Below are 26,429 nucleotides of genomic sequence, written 5' to 3'. Positions count from 1 at the left end.
TTGTGAATGTCATAATATGATTCAAACTATGTTTGGTGGAGGGCATTCTTATGAATGCCATAAAATGATCCAAACTATGTTTGGTGGAGGGCATTCCTTTTGAATGTCATAAAAAATATCCAAACCATGTTTGGTGGAGGGTATTCAACATGAATGTCATAATATGATCCAAGTATTCTTGGTGGAGAGCATTCTATATGGATGTTGTAATCTGAAATGAGCCAAGCTCAATGGACATTCATTGTGAATATTAGCTATTTCAAATCAGATCACTTATTCAAGACCATTATAAATATATGTCCATATGCAATAGAGGGAGAAATATTTAATTAGATTTATTATGATTTTATTGATTCTTTTATAGTTATTATTGTCCCAATCTATTCTTGATAGTGGGGATAGTATAGTGGTATTAGAGCATAATCTTGCCATCATGTAGAATTTTGGTTAGTTTACACATCTAAGGAATAGTGGCTAGATGACTAGCCCAAGAATTAAGAACCTTTATGGAAAAAACTAATTAAAGAATTAAAAGCTCCAAAAAAATACTACTTGAAGCTATACAAAAATTAAGCAACAATAACAATTAGAGTGAAAGACCTAACCTATAAAGAGATTGTTATTTTAATCATGTGAAAAATGAGCCCTCATGACAAAGTTTAGTTCCACGAGACACCTTTCCTTCATTCATTCCAAGAGGAGAACTTGTTGTAGAAGAAGAAACAAGCATAGATGTGGAACAAATTGCACAAATGTATGTGAAATTGGATCCAAACATTCAATGAATTATTTCCTTTGAAGTTTACTACAAAACCAAAATCATGAAAAATAAAAATAAAATCATGTGGATGAAGACCTTCAAGAGAAAGTAAATAAAGTAAAAATACCATGTTTTGATGGGTTAGGAGAGGAAATTGTTAAATCATGGGTCCAAAAATTAGATACATATCTATCATTTAGTCCTATGACTAAAGAAGGTGCTATTAATTTTTTCATACTTCATTTAAGAGTATCATCCCACAAATGGTGGCATTATGATAAAAATTTCATAAGACACAAAAAAATGCCACCTATAGTGAATTCACTCAAAGGTTAATGAGTAGGTTTGATTTGTGAGACCTTGAGTGGTACTTCCAAGAACTAACTCACTTCAAACATGAAGGAACAACAGAAGAATTCACCAATAAATTCTAAGACTTATCAATAATGGTTCCAAATCTATCTCAAGGACAACTCACTCATCTGTTCATAGAGGACTTAAATATGCCATCAAAATCCATGTAAACCCCTTGAACCCCAAAGCTTAGAGGAAGCCATTAGGAAAACAAATAAGGTTGAATATAATAAGATATATGGGAGGTCCAAGAATCCTAAAACATCTATTGAACATAAAGAGACAATGAAGGAAGACCAAGAAAAGAAATGTAGCATGTGCCACAGACCATTTATCATTGGTCATAAGTGTCCAAAGAGAGACAATCTATTAAAGAAAGGATCATGTTTCAAACATAAAGAATGTTAGGATAAACCACAGACATAAATAAAAACTACATGCAAATATAACCAATAATAGAAAATAATAGATCACACAGAAATGAACACAAGGCACCAAGATCTATCATGGTTCACCCAATCCTTGGGCTATGTCCACCAAATAGCAAGTTCAATCTTATTACAATCTAGTGATTACAACCTGATTACAATCCATAATCCCTTATAGCTCAATACCGCCGTAAGAACCAATTTTGTATCACAACATAATGAAAAACACCCAACCCTAAACCCTTTTATACAAGTATTAAACCGCTTTAGGGTTATAACATGTTGGCCATAATTAGCCATAACTTTAGTGGCGAATCTATGAATGGAAAATAGTACTTTCCCAATCAATCACCACAATCTAACAATCTCCCACTGGTGACTGATCAGGCTCCACACTAAACAACAATCTCCCACTTGGAGACTGATCCCGTAGCAATACCACTACTACATGGGGCTCCCACTAGATCAAACCACCCTGGACTCTGCTATTCTTTTATTCATGTTCAGTCTAAAAGACCAACCAAAGTTGAAGAGGAGTTTAACTTGTCCCTTGTTACAGCCTTTGTCAATATATGCTAGATTGTCATTGGTATGCATCTTCTCCATCTTTAACTGTTCATCCTCCAAAACTGATCGAAGGAAATGGTACCGCAACTGTATGTGTTTGGTCTTAGAATACAGAGCTGAATTCTTAGCAAGATGAATGGCACTCTAACTATTTGTGAACAAATAATTATCCTTCTGAGGATGTCCCAATTCTTCCAAGAAGAACTGAAGCCATATCATCTCCTTGGTTGCCTCTGTAGCAACAACATACTCTACCTCTATAGTGGATAGAGCATTAATTTTTTGTAACCTAGAAACCCAGCTCACAGCTGCCCCACCAACAGTAAAGACATAACCTATAGTACTCCACCTGGTATAAATATCCCCTGCCAAATCTGAGTCAACATAGCCTTGTAAATTAGTAGTAGAGCCCCCAAAGTGTAAACACTTATTGGATGTTCCTCTCAAATATCGGAGAATCCACTTGACAACATTCCAATGCTCAAATCCTGGATGACTCATATATGGGCTAATGACTCCCACTGCATGTACAATATCTAGCCTAGTGCATACCATAGCATACATCAAGCTTCCTACAGATGAAGCATAGGGTACCTTGGACATCTTATCCTCCTCTTCTTGTATCTTGGGACACATCTCCTTAGTCAATTTCAAATGACTAGGTAAAGGTGTGCTGACAGCTTTAGCATTCTCCATAGAGAAATGTTGCGACACCTTCTCAACATAATCATCTTGAGATAGTGTCAATGTTCTTTTCTTCTATCTCTACAAATCTTCATACCAAGGATTTTTTTTGTTGCTCCCAAATCCTTCATAGCAAATGCATGTGCTAACTGGCATTTCAGCCCCTTAATATGATACATGTTAGACCTAGCTACAAGCATATCATCAACATATAGACATAAAATAATGTGGCTATCATCATCCAACCTCTTAAAATAAACACAATAATCTGAATGACACCTGTTATAGCCATGCTCATGCATAAACCTGTCAAATTTTAGATACCATTGCCGAGGTGCTTGCTTCAAGCCATATAAACTTTTCTTCAATTTGCACAATAAGTTCTCCTTACCTTTGACCTCAAATCCTCATGGCTGGGCCATATATATTTCTTCATCCAAATCATCATGAAGAAAGGCTATTTTAACATCCAACTGCTCTAAATGAAAATCTTCAATAGCCACAAGACTTAAAATAGTACGGATAGAAGTCATTTTAACAACAGGAGAAAATATCTCATCAAAATCAATTCCCTTTTTCTATGCAAATCCTTTTACAACTAACTTGGCCTTAAATTTTTTCTTACCTCTTCCTCTTCTTTCAACCTATAAACCCACTTATTCTATAAATCCTTTTTACCTACAGGCAACTTGCATGGATCCCATGTCTTATTCTATAGCAAAGAGTCCATTTCATCTTTTATTGCAAACTCCCACTGATTCTTAGTATCCACTTGCACAGCTTCATCATAACTTTTAGGTTCACCAGCATCAGTAAGTAAAATAGAATACAAAGAGGGAGAAAATCTTTGCGGAGGTCTAATTTTCCTCGTTGACCATCTAACATTCATTGGTGTGTGTGGTGTTTGTTGTTGTAGTTGTTGCACATCATGAGGAATGGCTAGAACATTAGCTTTTGGATTATCATCCAGCACTACATAATCATCTTCTTTCTTCTCATGTTGCTGCAACAGATCTTTACACAACACTTTCTCATTGAATATGGCATCCTGACTTCTAAAAATTTTAAGATTTTCAAAATCCCAAAGCCTATAACCAAATTTATTAATGCCATATCCAAACAAAACACATTTCTTTGATTTAGCTTCTAGCTTGGTTCTATTTTCAGAGTCTATATGAGAAAAAGCTTCACAACTGAAGGTCTTGAGAAAAGAATAACTCACCTTCTTACTAGTCCATGATTCCTCTAGAATACCATAGCCCAAAGGAGTAGAGGGACCTCTATTAATCAAATATACTACAATGTTGATATCCTCCGCCCACATGTGTAAGGGCAACCCATCATGCAACCTCATGCTCCTTGCGCACTCCATTATAGTCCCGTTCATGCATTCAGCCACTCCATTTTCCTATGGAGTCCTTGGAATAGTTTTTTGTCTACAAATACCATTAGTGAAGCAATAATCTTCAAATTCATGACTGCAATACTCACCACCGTTATCAAATCTGAGACATTTTAATTTCTTACCAGTCTCATTTTCAATCAAGCATTTCCATTTCTTAAAAGTTTGAAATACATTAGATTTCTATCTAAGGAAATAAACCCATGCTTTTCTATTTGCATCATCAATAAATGTAACATAATAATGAGAGCCACCAAGGGAAGATACCTGAGCTAGTCCCCATACATTTGTATGCACAAGCTCTAATTTCTCCTTTTTGTTTTCCTTCCTAGTCTTTACAAAACTCACTCTCTTTTGTTTTCCATACACACAACTTTCACAAAAATCCATATTAACACATTTCAGACTTGGTAAAACTTTCTTTGAATGAAGTACTTTCATACTTTTCTCACTCATGTGCCCAAGTCTGTTGTGCCACAACGCTGTATCAGAATCTACAATAGCTATTTGGTCTCCCTGCTCAACTGTAGCAATTGTTCCTAAACATTCATTTTTCTCTGAAACAATCAACGTAGTAGGAACAATATGACCAGTACAAAGATATAAGGTGCCTACTTTCACACCTTTTGCTGGTACAAGGGAACCTTTTGAAACCTTCCAATTTTGATCATTAAAAGTAACTACACAACCCTCATCACCGAGTTGCCCGGCTGAAATTAAATTTCTACTCAGCCTTAGAACATGTCTTACCTCATGTAGTAGCCAATGATTCCCATTCTGCAACTTAATCTTAATTTTTCCCTTTCCAACAATCTGAAAGGGTTCATTATCCCCCAAATAAACAAGCCCAAAATCCCCTTGGACATAATCAATGAAATAACCTCTATGAGGTGTAGCATGAAATGAAGCACCAGAATCTAAAACCCATGAATCATCAACACTCTCTAAAGATAGAAGCAAAGCATCCTCTTCGGATTTGTTACTTACCACATTTGCCTCCTTGTCTCCATCTGATTTATCTCCTTCATTTTTCTTTTGATTCCAACAATCCTTCTTTTTGTGCCTTGTTTTCCCACAGTACCAGCAATCATTTGGTCCTCTCAATTGAGACCTCCTCCCCTTTGACTTTCCTCTTGATTTCTCACGATTTCTAGAGTTACTTCCTCTTTCAGTCGTTCTACCCCTGCTTTGTGCATTCAAAGCACTTCTTGATGTAGATCCACCTGAGGATTTCCTACAAGTTTCCTCACTCAAAACAACACTGATCACATCATCATATTTTAGGGTACTAGATCCAAGAATAGAATTACTCACCACCATTACCAAGCCATTCCAGCTTTCAAGCAAAGAACACAAAATCAAGAGAGCCCTAATTTCTTCATCAAAATTGATACCCACAGAAGATAACTAACTAGTAATAGTATTAAACTCATTTAAATGATCTGCAATAGATCCAGCTTCTGCCATTTTCATATTAAATAAATGCTTCATGAGAAATACCTTGTTTGAAGTAGAGGGCTTTTCATACAGTGTTGCTAGGGTTTTCATCAAATCTTCTGTCATCTTTGCTTTTGTAATATTAAATACCACTGATGGTGCCAAGCATAACCAAATGCTTTTGAGTGCCTTTCTGTCCAAAAGATCCCATTCAGCCTCTGACACAGTTCCCTGATTCTTGGCTTTTCCTTCCAATGGCTTCCATAAATCCTTCTGATATAGATAGTCTTCCATTTGCATCTTCCATAACTGGAAGTTCTACCCATTAAGCCTATCAACCCTCAACTTACCCTCATTTGCCATCGCTCCCACTCAATCGTGAGACTCCCACTTAATTGTGAGACTTTCCTACAGAGGATAACTGAAAGACAACCTCACTCTGATACCACTTGTTAGGATAAACCATAGACATAAATAGAAACTACATGCAAATATAACCAATAACAGAAAATAATAGATCACATAGAAATGAACACAAGGCACCAAGATTTAATGTGGTTCACCCAATCCCTGGGTTACGTCCACCAAACAACAAGTTCAATCTTATTACAATTTAGTGATTACAACTTGATTACAATTCGTAATCCCTTACAGCTCAATACCGCTGCAAGAACCAATTTTGCATTACAACATAATGAAAAATACCCAACCCTAAACCCTTTTATACAAGTATTAAACCGCTTTAGGGTTATAACATGTCAGCCATAATTAGCCATAACTTTAGTAGAAAATCTACGAATGGCGAATAGTAACCCACTAATTATGAAGTATGTACAATGCTTTCTTGGTCAATCACCACAATCTAACAAAGAACCCCTATGAGCATAATCATCGATGTAAAAGAGGACAAAAGATTGAAATAAAATATAACGAAGAAAGCCTTAAAAATAAGGTGAGATTTGATGAACAAGAACATGCAACATTAGTAGACATTACTCAATAAAATGGAGATAATCCCTTTCAGATCAAGGGTTCACATTAAGGGTATTAGATTCTACACTAGAAAAAAAAAGATTTTCTTGAGGACAAGAAAATTCAAGAGGAACAAACTATCACAAGCCCATAATGACACATGGCTAGTGTAAATATAGATATTATTTTAATGTAAATTCATTTTTAATGATTAATTATAACACATAGAATTAACCAATTTAATATCATGTTGATTTATTTTCAATACTTAATAATAATAAGAATACCTATAATAGTAATCATATTTAATAGAAAAATTAACAAAATAACTATAATAAATATAATAACTAAAACACGAATTTACAATAAGAAAAAATAGTATTAATCATTAAGGTTTACTAATTAACATATAATAAATAGCATAAATTAATTGCAACCCTTAGAATGGCGAGATCACCACATATTAATAGGGGACACTAAATTGGCGAAGGGGACAACATTGGAGGAGAGAATAATATTCAATATAGGACTATTGCCAAGGAGGTACTAATAGCCATTACCGCTGACAAAAGATCATGACAAAGGAACCACCTCAACATGGAGTGTATGATTTATTCAAAGTTGCTGACATGGACTTCAGGGTAGAACCACTCAATGAAATTAGGCAAGAGTTGGATGACAAGACCCCAGTTGGTGATCATACGAGTGTGAAGACCTCTCATGGAATATAGAGCATTGAGCCCACACAAGAGATAAACCAAGGTAATATGTTCTCCTTATTAAGACAATGAACATGTATAGTCCTCTTAATATTATAATATCAAATTAAGAAAATGTTCATGAGAGAGATAGCATGAGAGAGATGTAATAAATATTAATTTTCAATTATGATAGAAATGTCTAATAGAATGAAAGATTAAATAAAAGGTTATGATGATCCATGTACATCTTGGTAGAGGGCATTCTTATGAATTCCACAATATGATCCAAACTATGTTTCATGGAGGGCATTGTTATGAATGTCATAATATGATCCAAACTATGTTTAATGGAGGGTATTCAACATTAATATCATAATATGATCCAAGTATTCTTGGTGGAGGGTGTTCTATATGAATATCATTATATAATCTGAGCCAAGCTTATTGGAGGACATTCATTGCGAATATCAATTATTTCAAATCAGATAACTTATTAAAGACCATGATAAATATATGTCCATATGCAATAGAGGGGGAAACATTTAGTTAGATTTATTATTATCTTACTAATTCTTTTGGAGTTATTATGAAATCAATTAGACAAGTGAAAATTGGATTGAATGCTTTCTACATAATGGTTCTTTAGAAAAAAATTGTTGTGGTATCTTTTTAAGAGTTGAAGATAGAAATTCTATTGTAAAGACATGTGAAGAGTCATTGCCCTAACTTCAAACCCCATTGTGTTTCTCTCATATAATATGCCTTATTGAAGGAATGAATGGAGGAATTTTAATGATGTCCATAAGATCAAACAATCAAAGGGACTAATAGATAAAATATCAGCATATGTTCATGTTCCTTTTGATATTATCTCTTTCATTACAAATCTTGACGAAGAACCCAGTTTCTTGTGAAGACTTGCATCCTCAAATAACTCATTCAAGCTTTCACATCTAACATAACTAGAAGTGGTCCTCAACTATGCAACTAATATCCTAGCCTTTTATGTAAATTTTAACCTTCAAATAAACTTTTCATTATGGTCTACCTGAGGGTTGAACCCTTTGACATGGTGCATTTTTTTTACATTTGTTTTCAATCTCTTCATTAGTGTTAGGACATTCTTGCAAAGTAATGTCTCATTTTCTCATCCACTTGCTTTTCATCATCCAAGTCTTCTTCCTATGACTTAGTACCACATCAAAAACCATTTTAGGCTAGATGTATATGTATGTTTTTGACCTTTTTTGAGTATTTTAGGACAAAAAACATCTAAGGTTTCTATTGGAAAAATTCTCTCTCTGAATACTTTTTCTTTCTTTCTAATTGTCTACACTTGTGGTTTGAAATGCTACTCCCCTCGGTCTAAAATCCATAGAGGACAATCAGCTTTTCTTAAAAATCAAAATATAATTAATTTTTTATCCCTACGAGGCTCATGCCCAAATAAGGACATTTAGGAACTTTTGTTCATAGAGAACTTAGTGAACTACACAAAACAACCTCTCAAATTTTAGAAGTGCATCCTCAACTCCTTAAGCTTAGAAATGAGAGAAGGAACAAAACAATGAAATATGTAGTACAAGGAAATGTGCTAAGGCTTTCTAAATATTTTCCAGGCTCTAGAAAATCTTAGCAAAATTTTAGTGCCTTCTAATCCAAGGTTCCTATCTTCATGGGTATACATTGTGTAGGTGCAAGGGTTTGAGAGAAGGCAAGGGAATCCTTGTATATGTGAAACTTACACAAGTGAGAGACACTATTGCATTCTCTAAAGAAAAAATATTAATATAATATGGTTGGTAATTCCATTTATGATAAGGCGCGATGCCAAAATGATTATGATTACATGAAATCATATTATGGTCTTCCAATTATATGAATTTGAGTATGTGAAATCATAGTATCATCCAATTAGAAAGCATAGTATTATGGTCTTTCACTTATATAGTTTTGAGTATGTGAAATCATAGTATCTATTAAAAAAAAAGTACAATCTCTAATAAAAAGAAAAAGTAAGGGTTGCACATTGTGTAATCCCTTTATTTATTGACTATCTTCAAACATTCTGATTATGAGTTGTTTTTGACATCCATTCACTCCTAAATGCATTTCTTTCAACCCCTATCAATGCTAGTCTCAATTCATATTGTTATGAATATATTTGATCTTTCTATTTTTCAAAAATTGATGTCTTTTATCTTCACGAATGTACCGCCAAATATCCCCCTATGCACGTGTGTATATATTTCTTTCTTAAACATCTAATTTTCAATCTATTATTGTTGGTTGACACTGAATATATGTGTAAAATGATATTATTAATATGCTATATAATGTGGTAATGTGTACACAAATATGATTAGACCATGTTTTTAAGTTTAATATTAAAGTATTCAATATAAAATGGATGTGTCATCTTCTATGCTTCAAATGATAATAGCGGTTTAATTTTCAACTATTTTTGTTTTAGTATTTTACAAAGCAAATACAACTGAGTAGACACACCACACTTCTAAAATTTGACATCTTAGGATGAAGTTGGGTTGAACAAATTCTTGCATAGCCCTTTAGCATGTTTAGGCCAATGCATTTATTATTCTACTAATGATGGTTAGAATATAGAATTCTCTATTGACACTACCAAAAATTTATCATCCACAACCAATTGTGCAAAGGAGAAGGAAAAGGCACAACAAACTTCTAGTACTAAACCTCCTAGCACTCCAATAGTTTTTACAAGAGTTATTGGAAAGGGAGGTGGAAGATGTAGACCATTTTGATGTTGTACTTGTATTTACTTATATTTTTACAAAGATAGTTTGTTATTTAATTATTGCTACCAGTCATCATCATTGCACATGAGGATGTCATTTTGTACCTTAAATGCATTTAAATATATTTACACTTAGCTTGTTTAATTTTTTACTCATTTACTAACTCAGTAGATGCATCTCCTCCTTGAATTTGACAAAAAAATACAATTCAAATTAAATATAAGAATTTTTTCAAGTTTTAGTATTTGGTTGATAAGTTGCCAATTTATCACCAATATTTTGTCAATATCTTTTTTCCCTTGGCAATAATTTATCGATAATGATATTTTTAACTATGGTTGAAAGCTTATGTTTAACTTAACGCTAGGCATCAAGCTCCATAGACTATTCAAAATGACTTTGGAAGCCATGTTCTTGTCATGCTAATAAGTATCCTTCACAAAGGCAATAATAACCTCAATGTAAAGACAAATTTTTTTGAGTGAATGGATGTAACATCTCAACAGGGATCCTTACCAAATAAATTCTACAATATAAAGGAAAAGTTATGATTTATTATGAATATGAAAAAATCATAATGTTGAAATAAACTTTGAAAAATGGGGATTTGTTTGAGTAACAAACTTGAAATTTTGATTGAAAACTCCGTACCTGCTTCCAAAATGGCAGCAACTTGGACACAATTTTCAAATTGTTAGATCTTTGTGCACTTTAGAACCATCATTGAACATACAATAAAATAGGTAGTGATACTTTTTAATAACAGAACAATATTGATATAGTGCTTAAATAATTTGCATACACCCAAAATATTATCCAACAATTAATGTGAGAAAATTGTGACCTTACTTTAGAGTTAAATCTACATCATATGAAAAGTACAAGCTAGGTGTTTTCTCTGTAGTCCTCAATAGCTTGGTAAACTCTTCCTCAACTCATAAAAAGAATTTTTTTGTATTTGGGTCCTATAGTTGTACTGAATATACTTCAAATTTTGGCCTACTTTCTCAAGGAGCCTAAGTCTTTGAAAGATGTTGGGTCCAAAAAGTGTTGTCATGGCATCAATGAGTTTATCCTTTAACTCATTAGTATCTAAATTCCACCTTTTAAGAAAAGAAAAAATCTATTAGATTAATAAATGAATTGAATCTACCTTTTAAGTTACTTGAAGAAATTGATCAAAGGAAACATGATCTAGCAATGAAATCAAAATATGACACCTTGTACATATGGTCAGCCCAAATATACATAAACATTCATCATTAAGTTTTTCATAAAATATATTATTCCCTACAAAATAATAATGGGATTAGTAGTTATTGCAAGGTACTGCATGAGGTTAGTGCATTTGATTATGAGGATAAGATTGTATAGTAAAAGAAAGGACAAATCTTTAAAGTACCTAGAAGTTGGGCTACTCTTAGGGGAAGTCCATCTTCATTTATCACTATAAATTGATAATAATTATTTAGTAATCATGTACATCTAACTAGGTACACCTAGGAATATCCTCGTTGACTCTTGCATAAAATAAATCCTATATTAGAAAATGCCCCCTAATAAATAATAGTTCAATTGAAATAAAAACATGAAAATGAGAGAGAAAAAGAGGAATCTACTTACCAATAGGTGTTTCCATTGCATCTGTTGCCATGCTACGTGTTGTCAACATTACAGTTGACATTACCTCTTTGGTTTTGTTCCTTCTAGCAGGCGAAGCAGTGAAAATAGGATCGATGGTAGGAGCTGAAAAATGTGATTTTAGAGCATGATATTTAACAAGATTGTTAAAGCTATTAAAAAAATATTGTTCAAGAAAAACACAAGTGTAGGATAGAACATGTGATGTACTTGAACCACTTGAAGTGTCATCCTTTGGGGAATAGCCCTTGAACCTCTTAAGTATCCTTTGTAAAAATAAAACATGCATTTTACTTAATGACATAAACAAAAGCGTATACTATGAAAATTGTTATTGAAATTTTGTTATAATTAAAACCTATATTAATATTTATTGTATATGTCTCAACTAGTTGCATCAATTCATCATCTCTCTATTGTATTTGAGGAGTCTAAGGTCAAATTAATGCCAATTATGTTAACATTCTTGATAAATCATGAAAAACCTTTTGCACTATAGCCATAGGATTAGTGGCTGATGCAAAATAAATCATGAATTCATCCTACTCATCGTGGATTACTTTTTCCTTTCTCATTTCATGATGAACACTCGTTTGTGAGAACAATATTATTAGTGCTATATTTAAAATCAATCCAAAATAGTAGTGAAGAATAAAACATAATAAAAAATACACATTAACATATTTCTTATATCTAATTTATATAACAATAATGAATTTTTCCTATTGGGAAGAAGAAGTCCCATGAGAAATATCATTGTTGTGCATATTGTGTTGTTGTTGATCCATACTCTAGCCCTATATATTTAAAAAAAAAAACATTGAGACATATTAAAAAACATGTGTTATTATTCTAAGTTAAAAAAATAAAATAAAATAATAAATTGTGTTGGATTCATTGATTGGAGTTGATTTTAAATATGCATAGTACATACCACCTTTCCCATGATAGTGGCTTTATTTGTACATATGTGTTTCAATCAATAATAAGCTCTTCATCTCCACGTATTGATTTTATCAAACATACAAATACACAATTTTCCTTACGTGCCTAAATATGCAATTGGGTCACTTCTTAGTTGACACAGGTTGTGCACTATTTATAAAATCTATAATATTCCCTGATGCTTTTGGTCTTCCATCAATGTATATAGCTACTATTTTTCTTTATTCACTAAATTTTTGTTGTATAGAATTTTTTGCAGGTGCATACCTACAAATATTTTTTATATCTAACAATCTACATCAAACTATTGTAATCATAGAAAGGTCTAACATACTTCATCAATTCAAAAACTTTGTTGTAAGAGACCTTTATGCCATCCATGGAAAATAGGCCCAAACCATGTAATGAGGATGGTGTTATGCGATATTTCCTCTCTGCAACACAAAAATTAGTGTTTATTGGAGGAATTTCATTGGGACCTATTATTTATGTAGATGTTTGTAACTAAAGGGTACATCAGACTAGCCTTCACTGTCATCATCATAAGAACATGACCCCCTTGAGAACGGAAAAACTTCATGCACTTATTTAATTTATTTATGATATTTTGACCTCGAGTTGATCTATTTGATTTTGACATACTAAATGTCTCACTTTCTTCTTCCATTCTTGCATTTTCCTCACTTGAGGAAGACATATCTAACATATAACTATTTGCTGGTACCTGCACTCCATGAAATAAGAGAGATAGGTGGAAATGAGAGAGATATTTTACAAATGGTAAAAGACATTAATCTTTAGGGGGTGTATTGACTTATACTTGATGATCCATGAGATTGTGTGGGATGCTCATGAAAGGGCTTTGGGTTTCTACTTATGTAAATCAATTGTCTTATGTTACCTAAAAAATTTATGATGCATATACTCAAAATTAAATTGAATATTAGCATCACATATGAATAATAAACATTAAAAGGTACATGACAAGTTAATCAAACTAATCATTGATCTATAAGAACTCAATATTGAATAACATAGGAATTGATCACATAAATTTGTATGTTTCATTCTTGTCATTGATAATCAAACCCCTCTTCAATGTTAGCTAATCAAACCCCCCAACCCTTGATATTATTCTTCATCCATCTCATCATTAGGATATTCGTCATCATCAACATCATCACCACCACTATTGTGGTCATCATCATCGTTAAAATCATCATTATCAATAGAAGCATTCTTTACATCAAGAGAATCATCAACTAACTCTCGATCATGATCCACTTCTTCCTCTTCCTTAGTATCTTCTTCTTCGATCACATTATACTTTATCAATCTTCCTCTTGGATCATGTCTTACAAAAATGACCAACCCGGTTAATGTGGAACCTCTGAGTAAAATACCTTCTCACATTGGCTTGGAAGAACATAGGGCTCATCCCCAACTGACTCAAACAACCTTGTACTAATAATTGGAAATCCATTCTCATGCTCAATAATAGTTCTATCAGGATCATTTTGATTGAGTCATAGTTTGTACCATTTGACAATGAAGAGAACTAATTTGAAGGAATTAATGTCACAGTCAAGTTTATCAACCAAAATGCCATACTATCAATTTTGAGATTCTCAAGGATGTAAGTCATTTGTAGATGAAATATTGGTCACTTGGAAGACTACACTTATCCTAGTATCACAAGTTCTCTTCATGTCATCAATTTTTCTGATGCAAAATTTATAACCATTGTATAACATAGCCTTGTGGTGTTTCACCTACAATAATGTCAAACATGTATAAATTATTGCATCACAAATTCAAAAACATACAGTTGATTAACAAACTTATAAGTACCTAGAGATCTCTTAAACCATATGCTAAATCCATTTCCTTTTGTGTAACATTGGGATCTCCATTACAATGAGCTTGTATAACCAATGAAGACACAAATTCTCATTTTAATCTATGACCAGAATGTTGACATCATTCAATCCAATTGTCATCCAATCTTTATTGTTTGCAATAAACAATTGTATTGCATCACACTCTTTAGCAACTGTACAAAAGTAAATAGATGACTTACAACAGATTTATTTTAAAGATTAAGAATTAATTAACTACAATAACATCTCATTATTTATTATATTTCACTTTCCTAAATCCACCACTCCCAACCAAGTACTCCCCTTCAAATTTTTTAATGGAGTCGAGATCCCAAATGTAATCTATATGGGTCTTTGCTGGAAGATTAGGAAGATATTGAGTAACATACATCATCATTTGGTATACCATATATCCCTCAACCATAGAACCCTCAAGACGTGCTTTTTGTTGAACCAAACCCTTCAAAAATTTCAAGTTTTTCTCAACCATCCACATTAAGCTAGGCTGTACAAGTCCACACAATTTAATCTCCTCAACTTGGTGTATGAGGTAGTGTTCTTGTGCATTAAATTTTTTTAACAATAAACACTTTTCCATTTCACACATTAGTAGGAAAAAAAATTTCTTCCAATATTTAATATCTTTTTTATGGATTTCTTTAGATGACAATTGCCTACAAGGGATTCAAAACACAAAAACATATAAATACAAGGCTTTACAATATATTACTTGTTTGATATACTGAACAAATATCACTACTTACCTAATGTAATTTCCAAGATCATATATCACTTGTTTTATACTATTGTTGAAGTTGTCTGGGAGTGATAGGGGTAGCAAATATTGTAACAATTATCAATTGATCATTTCATTCTTTTCTAATGTAATCCAATGAAAATTGAATATAGTTTCACAAATATATTGTAAATACATAATATTGTGAGTTACCTTGATGAAGGTATGTCAATCATACATTTTTAGCCTTGGCCCAAATTCACTTTTCATTGATATGAGATTGATTATATTCATAGCAAATCCTTCAAGAAATCGAAGTTTTCATATGACTTCTTTTATGGCATTGCTTTGCTGCTCTATTAATAACCAAGGAGGGGCACTTGCATTAATCTGATCTCCATTTCTATTTGATTCAATGATATTTTTTATTGCATGATTGGAATCATGAATGCCACTAAAATTTTTAGAAATTTTTTCTTTGTTACGCCTTCTATCCAATATTTTCCACAGAGTCTTTGTTACATTATTTCCAATATGCATAGTATCAAACAAATGCACAATTTGTAGCTACTTGTAGTAGGGTAGCCTACTAAATTCTATGGGATAATGTTTTAGCCCCTTTGGAAGGTGGTCAGTGATTCCTTGATGACCTTCATGATTATCAATTACATAGTTAGCCAACAAAACACAATCAAAATATATAATTTCCAAACGTAAACCATTAGGTGGAGCAATACTACCTTGAATTCTATTATATTCCAACTACCATAGATGAGGTGTCATTATTCATGGCTTTGATGTAATATCTTCTTTCTTATTGAAAATATGTTTTTTAGCACTTTGATACTTATTATTTCTCTAGAGAAAGTCCCTATACTCATCAAAGACCCGCTTTCTTGAACTTTTGGAATGATGAGATTTCATCTTTGGACAACACATTGGACATGAAAATTTTCCCTTTGTTTGAAGACCTACAAGATTATGATACAATTGGATTAAATATGTTCATTTTTGGAATTAGTATGATCACGTACAACTAGATTTTAGCATAACATACCAGATAAATGTGTCAACCCTAGGGCATCATGAATTATCCACACAAGCATTGCATGGAATTAAATTTTTTTTTTTTTTCCAATTGGTCTAGAGATATCATACATATATAGTGAAACCATTCCATAACACTAGAAACTTGTCGATAAGAGGCACAATATATACATTCATATTTTTCACTTGGTGCTTACCTAGTTGAATGAAAAACATTAGATAATTATTGTGGTCATTTCACTCCAAGACTTATAATTACATGTAGATAACAATGAAATAATAAAATAGCTATAACAATCGCTACCAACATAATTGCTCCCTCTATATTGACATCCATGGAGGAAGGTTATTGTTGATAACAAAAATAGGCCACACCAAGTAAACAAATCTCATCTCTCCAAATGGATTGACACTGTCAGGTGCCAAAGAAAGCCTGAGATTTTGAGATTGTTCTTTAAAGTGTGGCCACTTCTCCTCTATGTCCATAAATGATGAACCATCTATAGGCATTTGAATAATGTCATCTCCACTTCTATTGTGTGCATGGTAATCTATAAATTATGCCAAGCTATTACACCTAAATAATCATTTAAGAGGTGGAATAATGGGATGTAATGTAAAACCTTGCGAGGCACCTTTTTTGTCACTTGATCATCTTGATATTTTCTCATATGGAATTTGGGCAATTTTGTTGCATTTTCATGTTCTTATGATAAATAGCATGATCTTTAGGACAAGCATCTATTGATTGATACTCTATTCCAATATGTTTCATAGTGGCACATAATTCTCGGTATGAGCGAGGGAGAATATTTGATGGTGGTAACAAATAGTCACCTATCAATCTACAACAAAAAATATAAGTCGTGAGTATAAACAATCTTAATGGTACATGTTTCACCTTTTATAGACTATAATGATGTATATGACAAACCTTAGCATAAGTGACATTGTTATGTTGGATAAACCATTCATAAACTTCAAATTCACCAATAAGAATACAATAGAGAGAAGAGCTGATTGGGATCCTTCATAAAGGGTCTTGTTTTCCTTCTCAAGTAGAGGTATATCATGGATGGCTTCAATGTCATCCTCATCATAATAATCATCATCAGCAACAATAATAGAAACACCAGTACCAAATGTGTCATGGATCAATGCATTCATACCATCATCTTAAAATGTGTTTTTTGGTGCATGATGATCATCTTCCATGGGATAATGATCTTATCCTTCAATACTCACACCTCCATGTTCCTCCATATTCACACCTCCATGTTCCTCTGAGATGTGGTGTTCCATATCATGTACTACCTCAGGGAGATCAACCTATATAAAAATGATGATAATCAAACCCCCCTTCAATGTGATAATAAAACCCTCGTTCCATGGTGCATATGTATATTAATTGTGAAAACAGTATAACAAATAGCTTACCAATGAATTATAATCAAACCCCCCTTCAATGTGACCATTCTCCCTACAACATCTCTTAGCTATTTTGTTTTTGATTCTTCTTGTCTTTAAGCCATTGCAACTCTTGCAAGGACAATAACATTTGTCATTTTCTTCTCTTTGATAGTTACACAAAAATCTAGCAATTATCTCCCTATTTTGATCAAACTCCCTTGTATTATCTGACATGATCCTTGTTCGCAAGAATACCTTATTCTTGTACCCTTATTGATTTTGTTGTACTTAATGTTCATATCTTCACATATGGTTTTGAAAGAAAAATTTGGTGTAATTAATGTGTATATCTACAAAAATATTGGACATTTTGTACTTAATGTATATATCTGCACATATGGTTTTGAAAAAAAATTTGGTGTAATTAATGTGTATATTTGCAAAAATATTGGACATGTTGTACTTGCTGTTTATATCTACAAATATGGTTTTGAAAGAAAAAATTGGTGTAATTAATGGGTATATCTACAAACATATTGGACATATTGTACTTAATGTTTATAAATAATTTGGTCACCTCGCTCAAATTCACCATTATTCCTTTTCAACATCTCACATTTGCATTTCATCCCTATTCATCACATTTCTCACCCAATGATCAACCCATATCACCCCTATAAATATGCTCCATTTATATCTCCATCTACTACATCAACACAACTCCCATTCCATATTGATTACTTATTTGGACTTTCTTTCTCCCATTGATAAGTTTTGTTAGTGGCCAAGAACTAATTATCTTAGTTGCTGATGAGAACCAATAGACATTATTGTATATGTTAGGGACATAAAGAGAAGATATGGGTGCAACGAAGGAAATGTTATAGTTTGTGTTTCATTTATGCCTCTTCATTTTGATTTTGTTCAAGGGAAGCTCATCAATGCTAATGGAAAAAAAAGCATTTTCTAAGAGTTTAAAATTGCTCAGCAAAATTAATGTTTTACCAGAAAATGCACCTAAAGAACTATTAGCTTAGAAGCAAGAACATGGTGTTGAAACAATACAGAAATTGCTTGACATGAGAGGTTTGCAAATGAGGGTGTTGACCAATCTTGAAAACTTGAATGTTGAAATGAAAGCTATCGAGGATCAAACACTTATGCCAGAGTTACAACACAATGTGAAGTTAATTTTAGATATGGTAGAGGTAGATATTCAAAAGTTTGATGAAAATTTAAGGCATGAGAGAGAGAGAGATTCTATGGCAATATATTATAAGGTGAAGAAGTGGATTTAGAAAGAGACTACATGGTAGAAAAAATAGCTAGACAACATAGAGGATATTATGGGAGCATTGGATAGAATCCAAGAAAGTGGTGTGTTAGGTACAAGTGTCTTTGAGAATTTACAGTCCAAATATCGAGAGGACTACAATTTGTGCAATTTGTCATGTATTGCATCTACATTTTCTTTGTCATTATTCATTTGATTGTAAAATCTTACATGGTATCAAAGCCAGGGGTACAGTTTTGCACTCTAGGAGGCATGTCTTGAGCATCTAATATTTGATTTGGGAATTCTTTATATCGTTGGAAAGGTCTTTCTGAGCTCTTTCCATTGATTTGGTTGTTTTTCCAAATTCTGCTCCAGGCACATTCTATTCAGTCTTCTGCATTTTTGCATTTTGGTGGATAACTTGATTGTTTTAGGTCCAAGGATTGATTTCTTTTCTTCAGATGATTCTTCATGACTTGTACTATCTTTTGTATTAGTCTTATGTCTCTTTTGGTCTATTTAGACATCATTTTTTCATTCTTGCAAATACAATGAGATAAAGTGCCATACTTAATCTGTATTTTCATTTCAATTGTTTGCCTTATTTTTCCTTCAGATTTGAGCAATGTCATCTGAGGACACTCATGCAGATTACTGTATTCTTGGAATTCATTATGTCTTGTACCTTATTGTACATGCACTACTCTGATAAAGCACCATGGGGAGTTGATTTTTTGCCTTTGTTTGTCATCTTACTTTGTCTAGTGAGTGTCCCTTCTGTGACATTAGCCTTATGAAGTGTTTGAGATTGATGACCTCAGTACACATAGATTTACTATTTTGTGCATCTTGATCATGGTTCCTTGACATGAAATTCTTTTGGCCCACTTTTCTAGTTGCCTATCACCTCACCCTTATTTGCATTAGGGGTTTCTTTTGTTTTTTCTCATGCTTCCTTGGTTTGATTGATCAGCTCTTCAAGCTTTGGTGTTTTATGTCATCTGTATCTTCAAGTTCAATTATTTTCCTTTGTGTGCCTTCTAATTTGATGTAGATTACAATCTTCTCTACTTGGTCATGTTCTTTTTAATAGATGTTCTTTAGATCAACAATTACTTTTGACAAAGCTTTGCAACTTCTACATGCTTCAGTGATGTTCTTCATGATCATATTTTGTTCCTATCTTCTGAAACATTTCCTAGTTTGGAGGCTTCTTTAGTCCTTCTCTAGTTCTTTCAACATTATTTCCATCTCTTTTTGGAGTAGAGTTTTTCCCATGTGGTTTTCAAGCTATTTCTCCTCTTTTCAAAGATTTGGTTGTGCTTGGGTACCTCACCAAGCCTTGTTTGTTGAGACCCAATTCTACTTTTAGTAGTAGCTTATAGGTTTTTAGCTACTCCCTAAGTTTATCTTAAGTGGGGAGGGGGTTTTAAAGTAATTAGATATTTTCTAATTAACTCTAGTCTACTTAAGCTAAGCTTTAGGCATCTAATAATTAATTCTTTTATTAATTATTTTGATGCAACCTAGGTTACACCTTTTTAGGGTTTCAATTTCCTTTTTAAGGATGATTTCTCATTGTAAATTATTAATTGAGAATTAAGATTAATTTATTTTTTGATAATAACAATCTACTTTTTTCTCATAAAGAATGTCGCACCTATGGATCTAACAATTTTTGCCTCCATAGTCTTTGCTTCTCTCTTCTGTAATAGGTGTTTGCATGTAGGTGATTCTTGAGAGTTTTTGGGTTGGTCATTCATCAACTTCAACATGTATTTATATTAAATTTAATAAAATTAAGTTTTAAAATATATTTCTGAAATCCCCTAACATTAATTAAAAATATAAAAGAAAAATGATATTTTTCTTTCCTTCTAAAATTCAATCTTTATATGCATTTGTAAAAAAATCAATCCAACTTCAATTTATATAATCTTATCTATTCCATTTTCTCCACAACTTAAGTAGAAAGAAGGGCAATCACACAATTCTCAAGAAGGTCGTAATTCATGTTTGAATATGTTCAACCACCATTCCACATATATATATATAAAATGGCCTTCAAAAACTTGAGAAATAAAATAAATGGTAGGATGATCATCTATGTAATGCAGGAGCATCCCAACTTCCAAGTCATCAATCTTTTGGAGAGAAAAGCTCTAAAAATGTGGTCTTGGTATTTATGAGGAATTCTAATTCCTTGATGTAAATAATTGTGTTCTTGATGTTGATGAATAATTTCTAGAGAGGATGAGTCATAGGTCTAGATGGATAGAGTTAGTTGTAATTAATTTATCTTGTTATACACTTGTGAGATTCTAAGATTGAATCATAGTAAGATTTAAATAGGATTAGCTAGAGAGATTTTAGTATCTAGAAAAACTATGTTTTGCTTCTAAATTAGTTATATTTAGTCATTGTAAGCCTAAGTAGGAGAGGCATAGAGAGGTCGAGTAACAATATGATGTAGAGAAATTGACAAAAAAATGGAAGGGAAAAAAAGAGAAAAGGGTTGTTTCATTTACTTAGATCTTATATTGAAAGCTTTCTCATATTGTAAGAAGTCAGAGTTCTCTCATCTTGGATAATTTGTAAGGATTTTCAACTATTAATGTATGCTTTATAAATAATTTTTTCTTCTTTTTATCTCCACGTTGTCATGTTTTTCAGTATGAGTTGGTAAAGTTGGTGTTACCCTTTGTCATAACATGTGAGTGGCCAAGACAAAATATTATGTATCAAACCAAATATTATCAATGAATGAGAAGTGCAATGAAAATATTTTGAAGGAAATACCCTTTATATTTTATGTACTTAATCTATTCTACATGCTTTATCTCCCATGATTTGATATTCGAGCCAATGCTTCATATTGTTAGAGAAGAGGTGAAAGACATTTATTAGATGCATGAGATGAGTGGTATTATTGTTGGTTGATGTGTAGGTAAATTACCAAGGAAATCACCTTTGGGATCAACTTGTGTGATGTTTTTGGTGTTGAATGTGTAGGAGATTACTAGTATGTGATCATTTAGAATTTGATAATTTCAAATGTATATTAATGGTTTGATGATACACCTAGATTGGATTCATTATAATTAGTACAAATTTAAAGTGTTAGTTATAAGTATTGGCTGAGTACATTGCTATATTGGATGCATGTGTTAAATTAGCATCACCATGTACTAAGGAAAATAGCATCACATACTGAAAATTGGAGTACATACTAAAGTTGAATTAGCATCACCATGTGCTAAGGAAAATAGTTGAATTGAAGCTAGAAATCATATTCTATGTTTTAAGAGCTCCAAATTATTGTTATGAATATGCTTTAAGATGAACCATAGATGAAACTCTTTGAAGGAATAACATTCCAATATAAAATTAAGTACATAACTCATAAAGTATTTGAGTGAGCTGTATGTGGAGATATATTCTTTTGGGTGTGCCAATGCAAAAGTAGAATATTCAAAGCATTGATATTTTGATGAGAATAAATCTAAGTCACTAGACTATTGAAGATGAGGTATTTGGGTTTAGTTACAATTTTTTGAATCATATGGTTGTACATTTATTGTGATGATAATGAGATTCTATTGGCATTGGATGAATGAAGTTAGTTTTATTCATCAAATAATTTAGAATCCACCATGAGATGTGTTAGTATAAGTAACAAATAGAAGTGTCACTTGTGTTTCAAATATGTATTTAAGTTTTTTTTTTCCTAGAGGGTTGGATCTAATTAAAAAAATGACTAAATATTTTGGAGGTTATAATTACAATAAATTTGAAATTATTTAATGTGAAGTGTAGATTTGGGGAAAATGACTGAATTCTAGTAGCAATAACCTACAAAAATGAGCTATTTGATGTGCTTCATTAGTTGTCATGTATTTATCATCTCTCTCATTCCTTGATGCATGTTCTAAATAGAAAAAAATATACCTCAATAGGTTGCCTCTATTTAATCAACAAACATTTAACACACACACAAATCCTAAATTTACACATATCAATGTAGATGCAAAGAAAACAAGCATGAATTCAGCCTTCTATATGTTTTTTGGTATAAAAAATTAGTGGCTTCAAAAAATCTTACCAACTAAACAAAAGTGAACTTATTTGAGGTGCTCAACAAAGCTCAAGGATGGCTTATCTATGCAAGCTTAAGGATAAATTTCTCAAACAAGGATTATTCCTAAAATAGATTTAACAAATTGTTGTCCCTTTTCTAATATTTGGAGTTGGCTCTACATAATCAATCTTAGATTGCTTGGGGTTGATACTAACAATTCATTCAATGCAAGAAAATACTAGGGCTGAATATTCAAGAAAACTAAAAATGGATGTAAGGCATTGTTATGCTAATTTCCAAGATAACAAAGCAATTGTTGTCATGAATCAAAGATTAAAGAATATCCTAGCTAATACTTGGCATTATGGATCTAGTTGGCCTAAAAGAAAATAACATTTTTTAAATGCACTAAATCTAGCCACAATTCACTAAGCCAGATAAAATAAAATAAATCTTGGAATGACTTGCATTAAGTATATTATTTTCTCAACTTAGGATTTAATTAGAATGTATATGTGCATTAAGTAAAAGGAATCTCCAATAAAAATATCATTATGCTCTCACATATTATTGTGTTTTTTACTGTATGTAATTACATGTCTACTTGAACTCAAAAGCTTAGCTTTATAATTGCATGGTTTTGCAAACTGTTAATGTTTTGTGTAAGGAGAATGTAGAGAAAGGGCACAACGATTACAAGGGCATGGCATGAAAATGAAATCGTAGTGCAACGACATGACACAAAAAAGATATGCAGAGTAGGGCAATGGCTAGGAAGTTGATCTCACCCTCATTTAGAGCTCTCCACACTCTTTTACAACTAATCTCCACCCTCATTCAGAGCTATCCATACTCTTACTTGTATGGCTCTCCACAATCGATCAAATGAGGAATGAGTAATGTCATTTTTTTTTTCTTTGTTTATAATCGTGCAACAATTGCAATTACAACACCAATGTCAATATAACAACAATGTCAGAGGAACTTGCAAAAAAAAACATAAAATTCAACAAACAAATCACATTGTCATCACAATTTGACCCCAAATATTGTATTGAATTAACACCCAAGTATCTAACACAATCAAGAAATCCTACGATCAAAGATTCATTAGGTAAATAGTCACTTTCATTTGTTATTTAACAAACATTTAACATAGAAATGCATTTCCTTGGGCATACTACATATCACGAGGACCAAGAAATGAAGCAAGGTAGTCAGAAAAAGAAGAGGCATATCCCTTTTGACAATCACATGAAGTACAAGAAATAGATAAAAGGATTGGCAATCACTAAAAAGAAATTACCCCTGATCATCCCATTGGAGAATAATGTGGAAAATGATGGTATAAAGAAATGAAAATAACTAAGACACATAATCTAGATTCTGCCACCCATGATTCAACCTTTCTTATGTGGGGATTATAAAGGGACTGAAGACACATAAGAAATAAAGGGGTCCTACCTTCAAGGTAAGAAGAGGTAAGGATCATTCCAAATATAATAAACTAATTTACATATATTATTGTTATTATATTGGTATAAGTTTTCTAAGATGGTAAATATACCAATTCACCCGATTCTATAAAGGTAAGTTGGTAATATACCATGTTCATTTGATATTATAGATCCTAATTCCCTTGCACAACCAATATGTTAATATATATGATAGGCATTTAAAATATGAAAAACATAATTATGTTTCATATTGAAATAAGGAAATAATATGTTGAAAATATAGATATAGAAGATTAAATATATGCTTATATGTTCAAAGCATATATTTAAATTAGGCACTTATATATATTATATTGGGATGAGCTTTTTATACTTGAGTATTATCTCTTATTTATATTTTCAATACATACTATAAGAGCTATGTGCCTTGATCTTTTCCTCCGAGAATGTTCTTATAGGAAAAGAAGGATTGATATTAGATTCAAATGGAATATGGCACTTCTTCAAAGGTAAAGGAGCTCAGAAGATTGATGTTCAGATGGAGTCTGAAACATTTGTTTGAATGAGTAGATAAAGGATATGTTTCAATTCATCTTTGAAGATCTTGATCATATCAGAATCAAAGGAAGTTTTTATTTCATGTAAACTTTTTGTATCATGTGTGTAATTGCATGATTTAATGGGCCTACCCCCTATGTACATCATGAGGGGGTGACGACTTTCAAATGATCATCACTTGTATTTGTAGAAGTTTTTGGAAGGTGGTGATTTTACATTAACTTAAGTCATGATATACATTTTATGTAAATTTTGAAACTGATCTTGATGGATTATATCTTATAAATCAACAACTAAGTATTAGATGTCATTCACTTGACTCTCTATGAGTCATTTTTATAGATATATAATATGTATTTGGTGAATATCATGTGTTGATATTCTGTAGGCCATTACCTATTGAGTACTTGGTCTAATGATATCAAAATGATGGATATCTTTTGATCAAAGATATCCTTAAATTTTTCCATTCTTATTATTATTAATGGTATAATATATATCTTGTGTTTATCCTCCCTAGATAAGAGGGAGTGTTGATTTTTGGTAGCTTCAATAAAATAAATCTATGAATATATATAATTATATATGAGATATTATATATGGTGTGTGCACCAAGATGGTGTACACTTTATAGGACACCAAAAAAAACCCAAAAATTTCAATAACCCAATCGGGTTATTTGAAATTTAAAAACTAGTTAGGCTTGGTTACCAAGCTTGGCAAAAATACATTTAAAAAAATTGATCAAGTTTCTAGGATGACAAATCTCTTCAAAACTTGATTTGGTTTTGAAGAAATAAAAATAAGCTCTACTCTAGAAGCCATAACTTTCACATCCAAAGTTCGATTGAATCCATTCATCATTAGTGCATTTTACCCCAAATTTTGACCAAAATTTTTGATTAAGTGGTTTAAATGGGTTGGTTGGTTGATTTATAAAGAATTTTTTTTTTTTTTTTTTTTATAACATGCCCATGTTGGTTGCAATTGTGACTAATTATTTTGGTCGCAATTGCGACACACACCATAGCATAAAACAAAAAAAAGGGAGCAAAAAAATATCACATTTCATTTGGTGTTGAGGGTTCCAGAGTATTCACGAGAAGTGTGAGTTAATGGTATGTTTAGAGATTTGATATGGTTCTTCTTGCATCAATCCAAGGGCACTTCAACTCCTTCACTTCCAGCATTTTGCTCACATGAGGGCATAGATTTTCAAGGGGTGTTCCAAAAGAGAGGACTCGGCATTGTGAAGGGACCATTGTAACAGGTAAAAGTTTAGTGGCATATATGATAATAGGTTTTCTTTACCACGACAT

The sequence above is a fragment of the Cupressus sempervirens genome, chromosome 3 (genome assembly GCF_028749045.1).
Source record: "Cupressus sempervirens isolate cs-2001-9-10 chromosome 3, ASM2874904v1, whole genome shotgun sequence".
Classification (NCBI taxonomy): domain Eukaryota; kingdom Viridiplantae; phylum Streptophyta; class Pinopsida; order Cupressales; family Cupressaceae; genus Cupressus; species Cupressus sempervirens.
This window is presented reverse-complemented; position numbering follows the sequence as displayed.